The sequence below is a fragment of the Psammomys obesus genome, unplaced genomic scaffold (genome assembly GCF_907164565.1).
Source record: "Psammomys obesus unplaced genomic scaffold, mPsaObe1.curated_primary_1811, whole genome shotgun sequence".
NCBI lineage: Eukaryota > Metazoa > Chordata > Mammalia > Rodentia > Muridae > Psammomys > Psammomys obesus.
In genome coordinates this window covers 9,640,892-9,660,682 of record NW_026596120.1, presented here as the reverse complement: position 1 = coordinate 9,660,682, position 19,791 = coordinate 9,640,892, and the positions used below count along the sequence as shown (strand labels likewise).

At 45.0% G+C, this 19,791-nt stretch overlaps 1 non-coding gene across 1 annotated transcript; it reads right to left on the bottom strand.

The window, feature by feature from the left end:
• Positions 1 to 11,573: 11,573 nt before the first annotated feature.
• LOC129693219 (small nucleolar RNA SNORA48) lies at positions 11,574 to 11,719 on the bottom strand. Its single transcript, XR_008722843.1, has one exon. It is a non-coding gene; the product is annotated as a small nucleolar RNA SNORA48 (small nucleolar RNA).
• Positions 11,720 to 19,791: the final 8,072 nt, after the last annotated feature.

The following is a 19,791-nucleotide window of genomic DNA, read 5'->3' as shown; positions in this document are numbered from 1 at the left end:
TAGAGGCACAGAGCTACAATCTTAAGAGCTGAGAGGCAGAGGAGAGGGGATCACAAGTTCAAGGTCAGCCTGGCACACACAGGTGACCCTATCCTAAAGCATACACATAACAAACAAACCAACTTCTCTGTCACTGACTTCCCATCAAATTTAAATTAAAGTCTAATTCCTTATACAACGCAGGGTAGGATTTGGCTTCAGCCTCCAAGGTTCCCTCCTTATATTTGTCATAATGCAGGTACATTTGCCTCCTCCTGACTGTTCCTCAAATACCAGGGGCCTTTATCTCACATGGTGGGGAGGGCGTTTGGCCGTTCTGTTACCTCTTCCCCTCCCACAACTCAACCCTCCATTTCTTGAGTCTAAGCTCAAGCTTTATTTCTTTCAAGATGCCATCTCTGTAAGAATGGCTTCTTCCTCTCATCTGCTCTCAAACTCGGTATCTTGTACTGTGGCTTTCGGGAAACACTCAAGGAGTGCTCAGTGAGGGAACTTTCTCAAGTGTTAGCGGGTACGGGTGCTACTCTTTCCGGGGTTTCCGATGGCAACTGGGGTATCCAAGGCTGCTGTCTTGGTCATCTTGCAACTCATGAAGTTGGGATGGTATGATTTATTTTCTTCTCATTTTCCCCTTACCTATTTTGTTTGTTTCCCATCAAATCCACACAATGCCCCAAACAGAAAATAGTAGTTAGCCTCTAAAGCGGTGGTTCTCAACCTGTGGGCCACAGCTCCTTTGTGTGTGTGTGTGTGTGTGTGTGTGTGTGTGTGTGTGTGTGTGTGTGACAGATCAGATATTCTGCATGCCAGATCTTTACATTATAATCTATAACAATAGCAAATTTACAGTTATGAAGTGGCGATGGACTACTTCTACGGTTGGGGGAGTCACCACAACACGAGAAACTGTGTTATGGGGTGGCAGCCCCAGGAAGGTTGAGAGCCACTGCTTTAAGGTATGTGGTTGAAAACCTAAAATAAAATAGCAACTTCCTTATCCATCCCTTCCTCCCGGCACTTCCTTCTCCTGGGTTAGCTGGTTAGTTTGGGATTTACCCCGAAATACTTCCAAATAACACCTCTGCATTGCTAATTTATGGTATTTTCAGTTTGAGAAATTGTTGGCTTTTCTGTACAAAAAAAAAAAAAAAGAAAGTTTACTGGGCTTTGTCTATGAGAGACAGGGCTGACGGTCTCTTTCCTACTTACCTTCCCGCCCTGAGTCTTCCGCTCAAGCTAGCCTTCATTTTGGTTGAACAAATATTCCATTTTCAAATTATTATAACTACTTAAATACAGCTCAGCCACGAAGCAAAACAACCACTTGCCAAGCTAGAGCCCAGCAATTCCTGTTCAATCACTATCTGCCAGAGAACTGGGGATCCCTCCTGCTATTCTGGGGCCACAAAGCAGCTTGGACAGTTTTTCTGTGGAAAATTCTACTCAGGCCTCCCTGTGTCTCAGGGCGCTGTCCCAGTCTTCTCTCCGAGACCTGGGAAATCAGGTCTCCCTGAGGAGGCCATTGTGAGAGAACCACCATGCAGCGTTCCTCTCGGGCAGCTCTCTCCCCTTTGGCAGCCTGGGGTGCCAAATGACACCAACAGCTGGTTTTCAAGAGGTTCAGCTTTCAGGACATCACTTTACAGAAGCTTCCAGATTTGAGAATGCACGTCCTAAGGCAGTGGCCCTCAACCTTCCTAAGGCTGCCACACTTTAACACAGTTCCTCATGTCGTGGTGAGCCCCAACCATAAAATTATTTTGTTGCTACTTTATAACCGCAGTTTTGCTACTGTTATGAATCGCAACGACTCTGATAGGAATGAATGAATGAATCTGATATTCAGGATAACTGCAACCCACAGGTTTGGAACCACTGTTCAACAGGATCTGAAGCAGGGCCTTTAGTCATTTGGTCCCTACTAGAGTGAAAAATAATTTACTGCAGGAACGCTCTTTGTCCATATATTGCATAATGGATTAAACTGTTTTCTCTTTCTCCCAGATTCTTGTAAATATAAACACACACACACACACACACACACACACACACACACACACACACACACCCCTGTAGTGGAGACCAGACCCTTAAGAACATTCCCTGGGGATCCTCTATACAGAAAAAATGGAGATGTTGGGATAGACATATGCAACACACAAGCAGAAAAGCCTTGGGGCAGGAGACAGAGCTCCCCTGCCCTGATCTGAATGTCCACTCTCTAGAAATGAAAACAGGACATTTCCACTGCAAGAGTCACGCCGGTTGTGTGGCTTTCCCATGGCAGCCCTGCGGAGCCCACATCCCTGCTGACGTCCACCACATCTTGAAGATAAGAATGGCTCCCTCTGGCAGACAGACAGCAGCATGTATTCTGTCTTACTTGGTTCCAAAATTTCCTGGACAGGCCAGCCCTCTGGGGGACATACCCGGGTGTGTGTGCTCGAATCCTAGGTGAAATTTAGAGTTCCTTTCTCACTGGCTTGTGTGTGCTCGGCGGCTCCTACAGAGGGAAAAGTATTTCACTTTTAGAACTCGTCTTGATTCCTCAGGATTTACATGCTGGGTTACTTCAAGTTGAAGGAAAGCAGAATTTGTATGGACTCCAAGCCTCCACCCAGGTTGGAATTTACGGCGTTATAAAAGCTTTTCATGATCTTTGTAAAGTTTTAAAACTGTTAAATTTTAAGTTTAACAACTTGGGTTGTAGGTTGATAGAGACACCCTGTAGGGACTCTCATAATGAGCAATGAATTTTCTCCTGCAAATGGAAAAGAGTTCATTCCGCTGGCCACCGAGTCGTCTTTTCTAAGGAAGCCATTTTTCATTTGTCAGAGGATTTGAATTTAAAAAAAAAAAATTGTCTGCAGTTATATAGCCTAGGTGTCTTAATCATAAATAAATTGGCTCCTGAATGTCATTTACATACTGTTTCTTTCATGCCTCAGCCAGAGTTGTTTTTTGTTATTGGCTTTATTCTTTTTATCAGTGCAATACATGCACATGTTTTTTTTTTTTAAATTACATTTTATCAGAAAGGAAACAATGGCCCTTTATCCTGCCCTTCCCACCCCCATGCCCATTCCCCTGATGCCAGCACTTTTAACATCTTTCAGGTTTTTCTTCTGGTTGCTTCTACATTGCCAGATAATTTGCTTCTACTATTATTTCCTGATTAATCCACTGTCGACATTATCTATCGATTACAGTGTTAAGATGAATGAATACTTAACTCTCTCAGCCTGTCCCCTCCTCACCTGTCCACATCCTCCTAATATAGTTATTTCACCATCTTTGTTAAATCAATAATCGGTAGTTTACATCATTGTGACACAGTAAATGAGGCCTCTGCAAGCTGAAGCAATACACGTGACCGCTTTCTCTCTCTTGGACAGTGTTTCGTTTGATATGGTGTCTGACCGCCTTCCCCCACTCCTGCTGTCCTTCTCTTGCCAGCACACCCAGGCCTCGTCTTTAATGACTTATGGAGCTAGGCACGGTGGCACATGCCTTTAATCTCAGTACTCAGGAGGCAGAGGCGGAGATCTCTGTGAGTTCCAGGCCAACCTGGTCTCCAAAATGAGTTCCAGAACTTCCAGGCCTGTTATACACAAAGAAACCCTGAAGAAAAACAGGGGGCAGGGAGGAGAGACTTCCGTGAGTAAACAATCTTCTGCTTGGATCTGAGGCCTACCCCACAGGAAAGACCTCCCATCCAGCACGGTAAACCAGGTCAGATACTCACAGGTGGGGAGTCCGCAGGTCCTAAGAGAGACCTGCTATCATTGTCTGGCTAAATGGACATAATCTAAAAATGCCTTCTAAATATTTTTATTTTTATTCATAGATCTGTGCTGCTGTCAGCTTTGACCGGAAGCTTGTTCCTGCCCTGGGTGACAGTCACTGCAGAGACTCAGAGCTGATATTAAGTGACCAGCCATCTAAATCATTCACTCCAAGGCTCAGGGATACCGCAGGAGAAGGGACAGAAAGAATATGATCTGGGGGATGGGAACATGGTTCAGTAGGTAAAGAACTTGTGGTGCAAGTGTGAGGACCTGAATTCAGATCCCTCCAAATCTACTTAAACCCAGGCACACGAGTCTATAAAGCTAGCACTCCTGTGGTGAGACAGAAGGTGGAGACAGGAGAATGCCCAGAATCTCAGAGTCCAGCTGTCCTGGCACATGCATTGAAAGGATCCGACTAACTTTGTAACCTATATGTCTTCTAAAGCCCATAGTTTTGAGTTTTAGGTCCAGGTTAAGCTAAAGCCTCTTAGTACTTTTCCAGAGAATGGAGGAATGTGACCCTATCTGTGAGGACAGATATAAAAAAGCGAGCAAGCAATGGCCTTCACTTAGCAAAGAATGACCAGACCCTTGTCTTCGAGATAGTGTTTCTTAGCAACCAACCCAGAAGGCCTCAGTCCTTCTTCTGAATAGACTCTGACCTCCAGCCAACAGCCTGCAGCACCAATCTTCAAGGATGAGCTAACCACCCCCATCTTTAATTACAGCTGCATCCACACTTGGCAGGACTGGCCAAGCTTGAGCACCCAAGACTAACCAATTATCTTACTTTATAGCTTCCTCATCCAATCCTGAATTGCCAAGACTGCAAACTCAAAATTCCCGCACTTTGTTTTTTAAAAACCCAAGGCCTTTGTCTCCCAGTGTCACTCTTTGCTGACCGACAGGGGTGACCCCATTGCGCAATGGTTAAAATAAACCTCTTGCGATTTTGCACCGATGAGATCTGGTCTCCTGAGTTCTCTGTGATCTGCACAACCTTGGGCCTGTCAGCACCCTGTCATGCAGTCGGAAGGAGCTCTTAATTAAGGGCTCACCTCTTTCTAAGCGTTTGTAGGTGGTTAACGGTTGCTGGAGGAAGGGAAGGCATTTCTTCAGGGGTGTAGCCACTGGTAAGTTGCCCACACTCCTACAACTCATTCCGCATCCGAGCTCATGTAAGCAACCCTAATTAAACTCAGAGGAGCAGCATCCATCCCACAAAGCCTGGGAGTAGAAGGGAAATTAGCTGGGAAGAGGAAGGAGGTCAGCAGAAGCGGGAGGAAGACAAGAGAGGGTAGAGGTAGTGGGTATTGATCAAAACACATTGTACACATGGATAAAAATGTCACAAACCCACCATTACATGTAGTCAAGATGGTTACAAAAGACTCCTGCATACTTTCAGTGAACCTTTTGTCTAAGAATGTCAAAGAAAGCAAATAAGGGTGCAAGCAAGCACTTGCCGGTGTCCTCTCCTCACATTTGACCTCCTTGATCTGGGGGGTTAAAGACCCTGTCTTTCTCAGCCTTAAAAACCTTCACTGCCTCCCAGAGTATAGGGCTGCTGTGAGGTATGAGCTGGTCCTAACTCCTTCTCTTTTGGAAACTTGGAAGATCTTCCTTCATCACTGGGCTTCTGATTTTTCATGGAAACAAAATCTTGAGCCCTTTCAGGACCTACAATTTGATGTTCTTTCAGTCAACTTTCAACAGAAATATCTGTACCTGTCCTTCCATCCCCAACCATTTCCTTGAATTTATGAAATAACTTTCTCTCCTTTCTTCTCAGAACCACGGGAAGCCAGGTTCCTTTTCAGACAACAAGGAGGCAGATATTGGCTGCCTAGGCTAGACTCTCTGTTTCTTATTTTCCGTCTCACCATCTTTTTCCTCTTTTTTCCACGAACTGTGTCTATTTGATCATTTAGTATCTGTTGAATTTTTTCTCTTTTGAATTTAATATCTTTAAAATCACTCAAGAGTTCACCCTTGCTTTCTTAAGTCCCTTCTATTCAAGGTTCTCCTCTCCTAATACTTTGGGCATGACAATTACAAAACCAATTAGGGATGCTTGTTTGTTTCAGGTCGTGGCTTCATTTTATCACTCCCTGAGTCACTTCTCTTGTTTAGAGTTCTCCGTCTTCTCTCTGTCTGAGTTGCTCCGTCACTCCTCCCGGAACCTTTGTCAAACTCTTGGTGAGGTCTGGTCCATGCTTCTGTGGCTACAGATGATTGAAAGTGGAGGTCAGTGGGGATGGGCTTAAAACCTGACAGACTCTGCTTGAATGACCAGGCAGAGTTTTGGGGACCTCCCTCAGTGTCTAGATGACACAGGTCTAGATGTGGTAGATGTGTGGTCTCTGACATTCTCAGATAAGGTAGTCAGTGAAGGGCTCGGTTTGGCTAGTCTGAGCCCATTTTTTAGCGAATTCCCTGTCTTAAGCTTCATGCCTAACCTTTTAAGTGGAGGGATCTTAGCTTACAAACTTCAGGCTGTGGCTTCTTTATCTTTTTTTTTTTTACTTCCAACATCTAAGAATGTGTCCAAGCTTCTTGTGACAGATATCTTCTCTATCAGTCTCATTGTCTTTATGGGTTCAGATACTACTTAGTGGAATTTTTGGAAGGAGAGTATGCAATTCTCTATCTTCAATCATCTGTCTTTAATCAAGACTGTTGAGTTATTCATGCTTTCAAAACTACGCCATTGGAGCTGAAGAGATGGCTCAATCAAAAAAGTGCTTGCCATATGTGTATAAGGAACTGAGTCAGATTAAAAAAAAAAAAAACAGAAGCAGTGGTATTCTTTTGTACTACTAGTACCAGGGACACGGAGACAGGCATGGCCCTGGGCTCTCTGGCCAGCCTGCCTGGAATACACAGCAAGCTCCAGACCATTGAGAGACCGCATCTCAAAAACACAAGGTGGACGTCTCCGAGGGAATGCCACCCAAGGTTGATCCCTGGCCCCTACACACACATACACGTGCCCACACATCAACTAACACACACATAAACACAAAAACATCAGGAACATACCATTCCACCTGTGTGAACTGCTACAGGACAATTCATAGAGGCAGACAGAAGGTTGCTGGGTGACGGTAATGGGCACAGGGCTCAGTTGGCTTAGGGCTTCCTTTCAGGGTGGTGGGAATGTTATGGAACTGGAGCTGTGGGTTTGCACAGCATTGCTGCACTTGAGGCATGTCCCCACTGGACCACTTTAAAACTGTGAAAACATCACGTTGTTATCATGCACACTTTATCACAGCCAGAACACAACATAAGCAATGTAAATCACAGTCACGGAGAACTTATAAGAGCCTCACAAATGCATGTTTCAAACATTACCCTTATAGGATCCTTGTGTCCAGACCCGTGAGAATTAGAGATGGCAGTTTCACCATTAATATTTAAGAAACTCAGCTCAGAAGTAGAATACTCTTGACTCTGAGAGGTTTTCCCACACATTCCCCTTAATATCTAACATCTGGCGCCACTCATCCATCCTGAAGCTCCCCAGCTGGTGTGCTCTTATTCATGCAAAAACAAGCACATAGTTTCACTTGTTGTTTTGCAAAGAGCCCAAGTCATCCCTAAATTTCTTCTCTGCTCTGTGTTTGGAAAGCACGGTACTCAGCTGTTAACAAATAACTAGATAAAAACTGGCTGTGTGAAAAGTCATTTCAAAACTAAGAGGAAGCAGTGATTCCCTGAGCAAAGGATATCAGCTTTCCTGACCCTTTCACCCCAGGCACCACAGATGAGAGTTCTCTGGTCCTCACCAGAGGGTAGCCACCTGATTTTCTGGCCAATGCTGTCTCTAGGTCACCTTAACACTGCCTGAAAACTAGTGGATATGGACTAATGATGCTCATTCTAAGAGCTTTATGTGGATGTTTCACTGAAATCTGACAGCGTTATTGCTTTCATCTTATAGGGGATTGGAGAGGCTACATAACCTTCCCCTGACTTTATAGGTAAGTAGTGGCAGATCCTGGCATCAAATGTAGGGCAATTAGTTCTAAAAGTCCAGCCTGATGACCATCAGGTAATATCTTGTGGTACTCTGAGTAAGAATAGCCCCGATGGGCTCATATATTTGAATGCTTGGTAACCAGGGAGTGGAACTGTTTGAAAGATTAGGAAGATTAGGAGGTGTGGCTTTGAGGTTTCAAAAGTCCAGGCTATGCCAGTCTCTTGCTCTCTCTGCCTATGGATCAGAGGTAGAGCCCTCAGCTACCACTTCTGCACTGTGCCTGCCTCTGTGGTGCCATGCTCCCCACTACGGTGATGATAGGGCTGAAACTGGACGCAAGCCTCCAGTTAGAGGTTTTCTTTTATGAGAGTTGTCTTGGTCATGGTGTCTTTCCATAGCAATAGAAAAGTGACCAAGATAAACCTCCTTTCTCAAGCTATCTTTACCATTTTGGGTCCTCTGATTATTGCACTGCTAATAATTGTTTAAAAAAATAAATGAATCTACACAATTTCTGGAGTAGCAATTATCATGAGACACCCATTTTTCTTACCATATCATATTTATACATGATGCCAACAAACTCAAGTTTTCAAGAGGAAGAGGGGATCAGGTGCAACTACAGTTTTAACAGACACTGGACAACAGTTTGGTGAACTTCACACCACAACCAGGGCCCTAATAGGATGCAGTTTCTGCGTGCCATGGCACGCAGATTTTCACAGGCTGCTCATCCAGCATAATTGGGCTCATGGTCCTGTAATGGGACCTCTGGCCCAGCTTCCTTCCAGTCCAGCCTCTAGGCTGCTTTGTCTTGGACATCTGCATAGCTCACTAGGTCTCCTGAGTGTCCTCAAATGAGGAAGTCAGGATAGTGTATTACTAATAATGGAATCCTAGAAGCATTTCATGGATTACCTTAGTTGGTAAATGCAATACAAATTATTTATCATCTATATTTAACTCATAAAGAAACGAATCTTCTTAACAGTCTTGGGAGCTATTTCAGTATTCAAGTGCTTTCCAAGCAGGCATGAGGGTCTGAGTTTAATTCATAGAACCCACACGAAAAGGTCTGGCAAAATGTACTTTTAGTCCTAGCACTGGGGAGGCAGGAAGAGGAGGATCCCTGAGGCTCACTAGCAAGCCAGCCAGGTGGAGCGGGTAAGTTCCAGGCTTGGTGGATGGCTCCTGGGCCGTGACGCTTAAAGTTATCCTTTGGCCTCCACACACATCTGCAAACATACTCAGGTGAACAGGTGCTCACGGGTGTGCACACGCAGAGAGAAAGAAAGAAATGCCATACCTCTCAATTCACGAACTGACACTGAAACCTCCACTGGATATATTTGTCAGAGGTTGGCTTGTCAGATAAGTTCCTCCCAGGTCCATAACAGAAGAGCGTGAGGGTCCTACCATGCAGGCAATGATGTCTTCAGTTATCGGACATGTCATCCAGCGGTGGTTCATGTTCATAACAGCCCGTAAAAACGGAGACACAGATGGGATCTAGTTCCTGTGGGTAGAAGCACACACCAACAGTGAGAAAATGTGCCCGTGACAAACTCAGCAGCCACTTCGCCCAGGTCGAAAGAGGAATAAGAGACATCACAAGTGACAACGTGGAGAGGGTTGCTTCTAACATTGATTCTGTATTCACCATCAAGTCAAACCTCACACCAAGAAGGTATTATAACTCTAGCCAGTGCCTAATGGTAAACTGTCATAGTGGAAAAGACTTTACAATCCCTTCAAAACTATTTAAGTAACAAAAGACATTGCATAATACTTTTATAACAGTTTATTGGGCTTAATGACAAATCTTTAAGGATTTTCTTGAGATTTGTTAATATTGAGCACAGGTGGAGCCTATTATAATTCATAAGTAACTGAGGAAATTCAGGCTTGAGTTTGTTTTACTGATAGAAAGACAGAAGAGCGTGAGTGTCCTCAACTTCAAGTGGAGAGACCTCAGCTCAGTTGATTCAACACTCAAGTCTTTAGCAAGAAATACAACCCCATGTCTTTCTTTCTCTTTCTCCATGTCTCTCTTTCTCTCTCTTTCTCTCTTTCTCTCTCTCTCTCCCTCTCTCCCTCATTCACACACACACTACATCAGGTTCCCGTTTTCTTTTTTAACTTTTTATTGGTTCTTTGTGAGTTTCCCTCCATGCACCCCAGTCCCACTCATTTCCCTGTCCCCTCATATCTGCCCTTTGTACTTAGAACCTCCCCCCAAAACTACACACATACACACAAACAACAAACAAACAAAACCAAGAAAAAGCATAGGAAACATCTCGTCGTGGAAGCTGTGGTGTGTCCTGCAGTCCATCCTTCTGTCCACTCATCTTCACATGCAAATGGAGATCCTGCAGCTTTTGGTCAGCAGGGCAACCATTTGTAGATAGATTTTGTAGTAGGCCAACTCAGAGCCCTGGATACGGGCCTGGGTGATAGCTGTGCTGGTCAGCCCACTGGCTCTCCCTGACCTACTCCAGCAGTGAGAACTCTCCAGCACTGTTCCAGCCAGGCCAATGGCAGGAGGCAGGGTCCGCTCTCCTGCTTTCATGCCCTCGTGGCTAGGGCCAGCTCCACTGTGCTGCCTGGTCAACACTCTGGGCCCACTCTCCCAAGTGCTGCAGAGTATGAGGGGCTGGGCCTGCTCACCCATGCTGTCACCATAAGAGTCAACTCCACTGTGTTGTCCAAGCAAGGTGCAGGGCCTGCTCTTCCAAGTGCTACAGGCCATGAGTGGGCAGGGATAATTCTCCTGCTCTCATGCCCTTAGGCCAGCTCTACCAACTAGGGGGTGAGGGGCGACAAGGGGAAGGCATCACCCCCCACACACCCATGCCATCTCTTGTCAAATGAGTGACAGGGCCAGCTCTTTCCCGCTCTCACCCTTGGGGCTGGCTCACCAGCTCTCCCTTCGAGGAGGGCCAGCCCTACTGTGCTACCCAGGTGGGGTGTAGCTCCTCCCCAAGTGCTGCAACTGGTGAGGGACACGGACAGCTCTCCCTCTATCATGACCCTGGGGTCAGCTCTCCCGACTGCTGGAGGTAGTGGTTGACGGGGACGGGAGGGATCACCCCTGTGCCCATGCCACCCGACGGCCCGCGGGGTCAACTCCTCCCACCTTCACACCACCTGCCCCTGTCACCAGGGCTAGATCCACTGTGCTGCCTGGGAGAGGTCGTGAGCCCGCTTTCCTCCAGAGAGCGGTGGGGCTAGCTCTGTGAGGAGTGGAGCCAGTTCTGCACAGCCCCCAGACACCCATGTGGTCCCTGACCATAGTCTGTAACGGTAAGATGAGCCACGGACGTCAACGCCAACCCCTCAGCAACAGCTCAGGTTGGGGCTTCTCCATGGCCCCACGTAGCTGGGCTGACCACTGGCTGCTCCTCTCCACCCTCCAGTTCCACCTCTCTTCACGACGCTCAAGCTGCTCCGCTTCTCCGTCTCTCACCCCTGTCCACCACATACTTGCACACTGTGGTGGCTCCTGCTCCAGGCTGGCCACCTGGCTGGCGGGGCCCTGGGTAACATCCTCAGGCGCGTCTATGGCCTTCCTGTGCTGTGCGGTGGAGGGCACGGCAGGTCTGCAGGCCTGTCTGTCTGTCCTCCTTTGTACATGCTGTGGTAGGCAGAGCTCTTTGCATCTGTGCCCGTGCCGTGAACTGGAGGTGAGACCCTGTGGGCCTTTTCCCTGTCGGCACTGCGTGGCATGGTGGAACTCAGGTCTCTATCTCTCCTCCTTCCTCGCTATGCTGCCTTGATTTGATTTGATTTAATTTTTATGTGTTCTAGGCAAAAAAACAGCTTTGGTCACCAAGCAAGGCATCAAGCCAGGATGAACAGAGGACTGCCATCTGCTCTGCCCCTGACTGATAGAAGACCACCACCACCAGCAAGGTGTCCCTTTGCCCATTGCCAGGGGACAGGCTCCTGTTTTCCAAACATGTTACTTCTAACCCAAAATATACCTATTTTCTTCACCTCAGTGTGAACTTTTATTTCCCAATGGGCTATGCTTCCAAAATCATTTTCATAAGTCCTAGGAAAAACATCCATTAACATCTACTAAATGCAGCCCAAAAATATATAAATGAATCATTCTATGAATGATTGATAAGTCCTAAATTAAACAAGAGTCAGTAGAATAAAATAACTCTTAATGACCAAGGCATGATAAGAATTATTTCAGGAATGATAGGAATAAAGAATAAAAAAAAATCTCCTCATACAATTCACTGCAATTAGTGAGATGAACGACAAAAAGAAATATGATCATCTTGATGGATGTAAAGAAAGCATTGGATAAAACGCAATATGAATTGCAATAGCGATTACTCATAGGATAAAAACTGATGGAAATGCCTTTAACTTGATTAATGTGCAAACACGTTAGCATGTACATATGCAAATGTGTGTATGTATGTGAATTCTGATGTATAGGTGTACGCATAAACACACACTTCAAAATCCAACATTCTGCTTAATGTCAAAACACTAGATACTTTTTTTTGTAAAAGATGAGATAGTATTGCTTTTTGGTTCCATGATTGTATATGCGAAAGACTCAAGTAAATCAACTGAAAGGTGGTAGTAATACTAGGAGACATTAGTAAGAGAAATAGTTTCAGTGATAACATTAAAAGCAGTTTGCTTGCGCTCAAATAATAACCAGCTAAAAAAGATAATAAAAATGAAAATATTCTATTAAGTATTAGAATCCAAATCATTTTTGTTTCTCCTTCTCAAACTTTAAAATTAATGTAAAAGACAAAGATGAGGAAAACTCATTATGTGTTTCTAAAGAAATAAACAAAAATGCTTAATAAATAGAAACACCTTCTTATTTAGTGGGAAAAATTAAATAATAAAGTTGACCCTTCCTAAAAAGATTTTACATTTAGTGTCATTCCTACCAAAATGCTTGTGCCATTTTTATTCAACAAAATCACCCTGAAGTTTACTTACAAAAAATATTAACTTTACTTGTGGAAAACTGAGGGTTATTCACCCATCATACATTTGAAGATTTTATCAGACTATTGTCATTTAAACTTGTATCAGTATATACCATGTGTGTCTTTCTCCTTCTGGGATACCTCACTCAGAATGATCTTTCTAGATCCCACTATTTGCATGCAAATTTCATGATTTCCTCATTTTTAATTGTTGAGTAGTATTCCATTGTGTAAAAGTACCATAATTTCTGTATCCATTCCTCAACTGAGGGACATCTGGGTTGTTTCCAGCTTCTGGCTATTACAAATAAAGCTGCTGCAAACATAGTTGAGCAAATGTCCATGTTTTTTTACTTGAGCGTCTTTTGGATATATGCCTAGGGAATTGTATAGCTGGATCTTGAGGTAGCACTATTCCTAATTGTCTGAGAAAGCGCCAGATTGATTTCCAAAGTGATTGTACAAGTTTACATTCCTACCAACATTGGAGTAGGGTTCCTCTTTCCCCACATCCTCTCCAGCTATTCTGATGAGTCTCCGGGTCATTTTGATTTGCATTTCCCTGATGACTAAAGATGTTGATTATTTCTTTAAGTGTTTCTCTGTCATTCGATGTTTCTCACTTATAAGTGAATATTAGACATATAATATAAGATAATCATATAAAAATCTGTACACCTAAGGAAGCTAAGCAAGAAGGAGGACCCTGGGTAGGATGCTCAATCTTCATTCAGAAAGGCAAACGAGACAGACATTGGAAGAGGGAGAAAACAGGGAACAGGACAGGAGCCTACCACAGAGGGCCTCTGAAAGACTCAACCCAGCAGGGTACCAAAACATATGCTGAAGCTCATAGCCAAACTTTGGGCAGCATGCAGGGAATCTTATGAAAGAAGGGGGAAATAGAAAGACCTGGAGGGGCAGGAGCTCCACAAAGAGAACAACAGAACCAAAATATCTAGGCACAGGAGTCTTTTTTGAGACTGATACTCCAACCAAGGACCATGCATGGAGATAACCTAGAACCCCTGCACAAAAGTAGCCCATGGCAGATCAGTGTCCAAGAGGATTCCCCAATAATAGGAACAGGGACTGTCTCTGACATGAACTCATGGGCTGGTTCTTTGGTCACCTCCACCTGAGGGGGGAGCAGCCTTACCAGTCCACAGAGGAAGACAATGCAGGCATTCCTGATGAGACCTGGTAGACTAGGGTCAGATGGAAGGGGAGGAAGCCCTCCCCTATCAATGGACTGGGGGAAGGGCATAGGAGAAGAAGAGGGAGGGAAAGTGGGATTGAGAAGGGGATGAGGGAGGGGGCTACAGCTGCTATACAAAGTGAATAAACTGTAATTAATAAAAATAAAATAAAAAATTTAAAAACCTTGTATCAGATTAGAGCATAAAATTTATATATACACACAGACACACACACACAAGACCCAGTACATGTAAGGGTTTCATTCATGAGTCTGTATGTTTCAAATAAGCAAGGAAAAAAAAAAAAGGAGTGTTCAATAAACAATGAAGCCACTTGGAAAAAAAAAAAAAAAAAAACTTGATCCCTTTTAGTCCTTGTATTAAGATGAATGCCAGATGGAGTGATGATTTAAAAAAAAAACTATAGAAGCCTAAAAGGGAAGTATTTTTTGCACTGTTCTTTGTTGATTGGCTGGTTGGTAGAGGGTTGGTAGAGGTTTATGTGAGCACAGCACCACTACAAACCATAATGGGAAAAGATTAGTAAAGTTGGCTGTGTACATTTTAAGGCTCTAAATTTAGCAAATTATGAAAATTTTAAGAGAATACACCCTGACCTAGCAATTCTAGGAATGTATCCTCCAGCTATAAGCAGGAATGTGCTCAAGAAGAAAAGAAAGGGAATCATGTGGGGATGCTTGCTGAAAATTTATTTACCAGAGCAAAAGAAAAGGCTTGCGGCATCCATAAGGGCCCAGATATGCCAACTGCAGCACACACACAGGGTGAACCGGATGCAGCCATTAAAACAGAACATCGGAGGCCTGTAAGTGTGAGAATGGAGGCAATCCAAGGCACTGTTAATTTAATAGATGCTGCAGGAAAATTGGAAATGAGGTCTCTTCATTCACTTACAGCACACAAGCATCTGCCATTTGTTCTATGCAATTCACAAAACTTTAGCTCCGTTAAGCGTAGATTCTATCTCTTTTCTCCTCAGATCACAGCCTCTTTTTTTCTACCTGCCTTCTCTCAGCATGTGGACTATTTCAGGACAGCCTTCCCCAGCCTTCTCCATAGCATGTCACATATGCAAGATGGTATTGTTTGTGTGAGAAACCAAGGAAATGAGATGAGGTGGCTTTTAGGGTAAGGCAGCACCCAGGGTGGACAGAACACCAGACCAGTGGCTGACACGACCTTGTGCTTCTAACTATTCCAGTGTGCTGGGCACGGGGGCCTCCCTTCTGGCATCTTGGCAGTCAGGCACAGATCGCAGGAGGAACTTCTTGTCCTGGTGGATTCTGGGTTAGGGATGAAGATGGGGTGGGGATCAAGAAGTGGGTGAGAAGTAGCTCCTGAGGTCTTACACTCAGATCAGCAGCTCCAGCCCTCAGGCACATTGGCATGTGTTGGATTGTTTGCTAGGTCCCTTCTGAAGATGAGTAGAGTCTTCCAGCATAGGACACTAGAAAGCAGCATACGCAGGGAACAGACATAGGTGGGATCCCGGCTCTGTCACTTGCTAGTTGTGTGACCTTAAATGTATCACTTTATCTCTCTCGGCAACATATGGGTGACCTCAGCAATGATCCCTTCACCCCAGCTAGCTAAAAAGACTGGGAAAGGGAGGAAAGAAAGATGTGTTGATTTTTACATCTTGCCAAGGAATGAAGTTTGAATTCAAAGCAACTATTCATTTGATTCCATCAGGCAACTCAGTTGTTTAACGTTTTACTCTGATGGGCTAGTTCCTCAGTTCAGTCCCCAGCACAAACACCGAAGCATGTGCAAACCACTGATCAAATTCCAGATGTGCCACATCTGTCTCTGGTACCAAAATACCTAAATATATGATATGTGAAGACCGATGATACCTTAAGCCCCTTTAATCCACAGAAGATTTCTCTTCCTATGCCTTCTTTCCCCTACTTCCCTATACCCCTAATTACAGGATAGAATGTAAAATGCAGATGTCCAGGGGCAGAAGCAACACAAGCTGTTCACCCTCTAATGTAACAACCATCATCCATGACACATGCTGACATTTACCCAGCTTTCTGTTTTTCATGGACCAGGCAAAGTATCCTTGGTTGGACCTTGGACAACCAGGTGTTTCTGTGTTGAATCTAAAATCTAGAGCTGAATACTTCAGGTCCTTCATTGAACCTAACTACCAGGATCAAAAAGAACACAGCAAACTCTTAGTCATGGAGTTCAGGCAACTCTCCAAGACTGCTCTCCTATTTGGGTCCTCCCAAAACCTGTACTGTAGTGACCCCGAAATCCAATCCCCTCATTGGGAGGAATCAAGGGTCCATCATACTCATCATGACACCCTGAGTTCTCCCAGCTCTTTACTAACTCCGTCTAGAAGCTATGTCACATCTCTTAACAGACAGCCCATTGACCAGAATGCAACACATGATGTGTGGTAACTGTTGAGGGTCGGGACAGGTAGAAGCCTTGGGATTTCTAGAAGGAGAGGACAATCAGACATTGGCAACACAGATGGAAGATGTATGGGCTACAGGTGCCAACTGAGGTCTCTTGTCTTTTTTTCTCAACAGGCCTAAGTACTTGTGGACACAGATAGATTTTCGTCAAGAGTACACACAGGAGCAGCGTGATTTTGAGTGTCCCCCTCACCCCCAGGCTGCACGATGGAGACGTGAAGGATCCAGCTCTTTCTTGGGCAGTTTACACTCTGGTGCGGCTTCATGCAAGATGTTGGTTTATTTGAGGAAGCAGATTCATGTTTATAATTGATTGGATTCTAAGATTCCTGCCACCTCCATTCCCTCTTGTAATGTGAAATGAAGAGCAAGCAGACAAATACCTGACCCTGGGCTGCCGTGGAAACACTGACAACTTGTGACCACTAGACATCACGGTAGAGGGAACTGGAACTGCTGTTCTGAGCTCAGCAGCTGGGCCATCAACTAGGAAAGCCACATGAGCCAGAGGGCGCTAGATAGGCTCCTCTGACTGGTCGGACCGTTTGTGGTTACTAACCCTTCCCAGACCAGCAGACTTAGAATCACTGGGAAACCAGACACAGATCCCTCCATCCCCTGCAAGTCCTCCCTATTCAGAAGCAGTGGGTGGGGCTTGGCGCTCTCTGTTTCCGTTGGCCACAGGGGTGTCACAAGCAGACTCTGAAGTGAGAGAATTAGTGGTGTGTGGAGTTTCGACTCCTCTGTTTCATGCCTGCTCAGAAGAGGCCCCTTGCTAGACACACTCAGGTTTGAGTGCTTTCATTCCAAGAGATTTCAACGGCAGATCATCCTGGTTGTTTGAAATCCTAAACTTTGAAAGTGTCAGGCTTTGATCCTACCCATCTGCCACTACCTCCCTCCAGCTTCCCCCAATCTCCCTTCCAACCTCACGTCGTCCTTTTTTGTGTTGTGATTGATAACCACTGAGTCCAAGTCATGCTGCCCTTCCTCACATGGGTGTGGGGCTGTCCACTGCATGGGCAACCCATCAGGGTCCAAAGGAGAGTAACTCTACGTGGGAAGTTTCTGAGCATTCCCGTTCTTAATAGAAACCGATTCCGTAAACTCAGGCAAAGTCTCAGACCCTCACAGCACTCCAGGGTCCTCCTGGTGACTCCCATGATAACCAGGTAGAGGAGCGCTGTCTTGAAGGTTAGGTGGTAGAAGTGATAACTTTCTCCTCCCCGGTATTGACTCCTATGCTTCTGACAAGGCAGATGCATGTGGGTAGGAGCGTGGAACTTACGTAACTCCTTCTGAAGGTTATAGACATGCCTTCTGAAATATCCATGAGAGAACGTCCCTATAGACTATAGAAAGTCCTGAGTTTCCCTTCCCTCGCTGCCAGTTCCTACAGTTCACCATAAAATCCAACCTAACATCGTTGCTTTGCATGGGGATAACACTCAGGCTTTCCCCTATCTGGGTAGGACAAATTTCTTGAAGATGTGAAGGAGCATCAAATTAATATTAATATCAAATCAAGCCCCTCAGCCAGAGTCACTCTGGTGTGACCAGCTCCATCTACAGCCCACGCCATCTCCCAACTCAGCATATTAATGCAGCACTGACCCTCCTAACCCTATCTGTGCGATCGGCCAGGTACCATGAATAATAAAACAGACGTAGGACCAGAAAGAAACAGCATCCCAGCACCTGGGATGAGGAAATGAGCCAACCTCTGCTCTGGCCTGGCCTGGCCTGGCCTGGCCCTTCCCAGAAGCTTTGGTGGATTTTGTTTTTTGTTTATTTGTTTGTCTTTTCCCCTGATGCGGATGCAGAGATCAGCGGAGTGTGTAATAAGTTATGTCATTATAATAATCAGATACTTTCTTGTACATTCACTAATAAGCGTGTACACACACATACACAAGGGGAGAGAATTGTGACTGACCCCTGAAGACATTAAGAGCCTCATTAGATGATAGAGAATGCGGCCGGACATAACCCTTCCTCAGGTGACTGTCTTAGGGAACTTTCAGCAATCTGCATTCGTGTCTTTCTTTGCTTCTCTCCTAGGGAGTTTTTCTCTAAGGAGTATGGCTTGAGAAAAACCAAGATTTTTCCTTTGCTTCTCTTGGGGGAAATCTGCATTTAGACTTTTCCTCTGTGGCCAGGCACAGTAGCACATGCCTGTGATCCCAGAACTCTAGGTTTGGAAAAAGGAGGGCTGTGGGTTCTAGGCTAGCTTGGGTTGTATAGCAAGATGTACCTAAAAACAAAAGCATCGTTGTATGTATCTAACCTTTTTGCCTTGTCAGTTCTTTTATTCTGTATTAGAGTCTGTCTCATGAGCTCATTGCACTGATTAAGGTGTGTGTGGTGTGGATTTAGTGACTGGATTTAGTCACTGCTTACGGAAAGTCAATGTTTATCAACAGTCTTCTCAGATATGATTCTAAAGATCCCAGTGGAGGCTTTGACGGCACAGGGACCAGCCAGCAGGATGCATGAACTTATCAGAACCCAGTCGTGGGACTCAGCCTTGCAAAGTGTAGGAATACATATTAGAGGACTCCCAGTCCACCCAACCCCGTGTTCCAGACCCCAGCAAGGCTGGAGTGCCTGAGAAAGATGGCTTCTCAACCTGTCTCTGTGTCATAGCCACCTCAGGTTTCCTGCTGCCAGGTTCCCATGCCCAGAAAGCAGGCAATGTTAGTTCTCTCATCCCGGCCTTGGCACAAAGCATGGCCTAAGGCTACAGTGGTACAGGCTTCCCAAGCATCCGCACACCACAGTGGGCGGTTCCCTACCCTCACCCAGCTTGCTTAACTCCTCAAGCCTCTCCTTTCCCTTTGGAAAACCTAACACTCACCCTGCCTTTTCCATTTAAGATGTTTTGCAAGCATGTCTCTTGAGGGCTCTTGTGGTGGTTAAGAACTGGTGGTTAGGAAAATCATGTTCTGTCATTAGAAAGCTCTTAGAGGTCAAATGCAATCCAGTCTAATGACTAGATATGTTAAGAATGTCCTGTGAAACAGGCGCTAATCTTCCTCTTTTGAGAACTTACATGTATATACAATATTTTGATCAAATCTAACCCCAATCACTCTCCTCCAATTTCTCCCTCATCCCTGACCACTGCTCTCCCCCACCTCCACCAAGCCCATATGCTCTTTGTAAAGTCCACTAAGCCCAGTTAGTGCCACCAGTGTGTGCATGGGTGGAGGGTATCCGCTGTAGCTTGGGTAGCCAGGCACTAATCTTCAAGATCCACATATTCAGAAACTTCTTCCTCAAACCAACTGTGAAAACTGAGGATTGCTAATGTCACTCTCCAGGGAATGAAACCAAGGCACAAATGATCATAACTGTTCAATAGATAGGAACAAATATTTCTTTCTT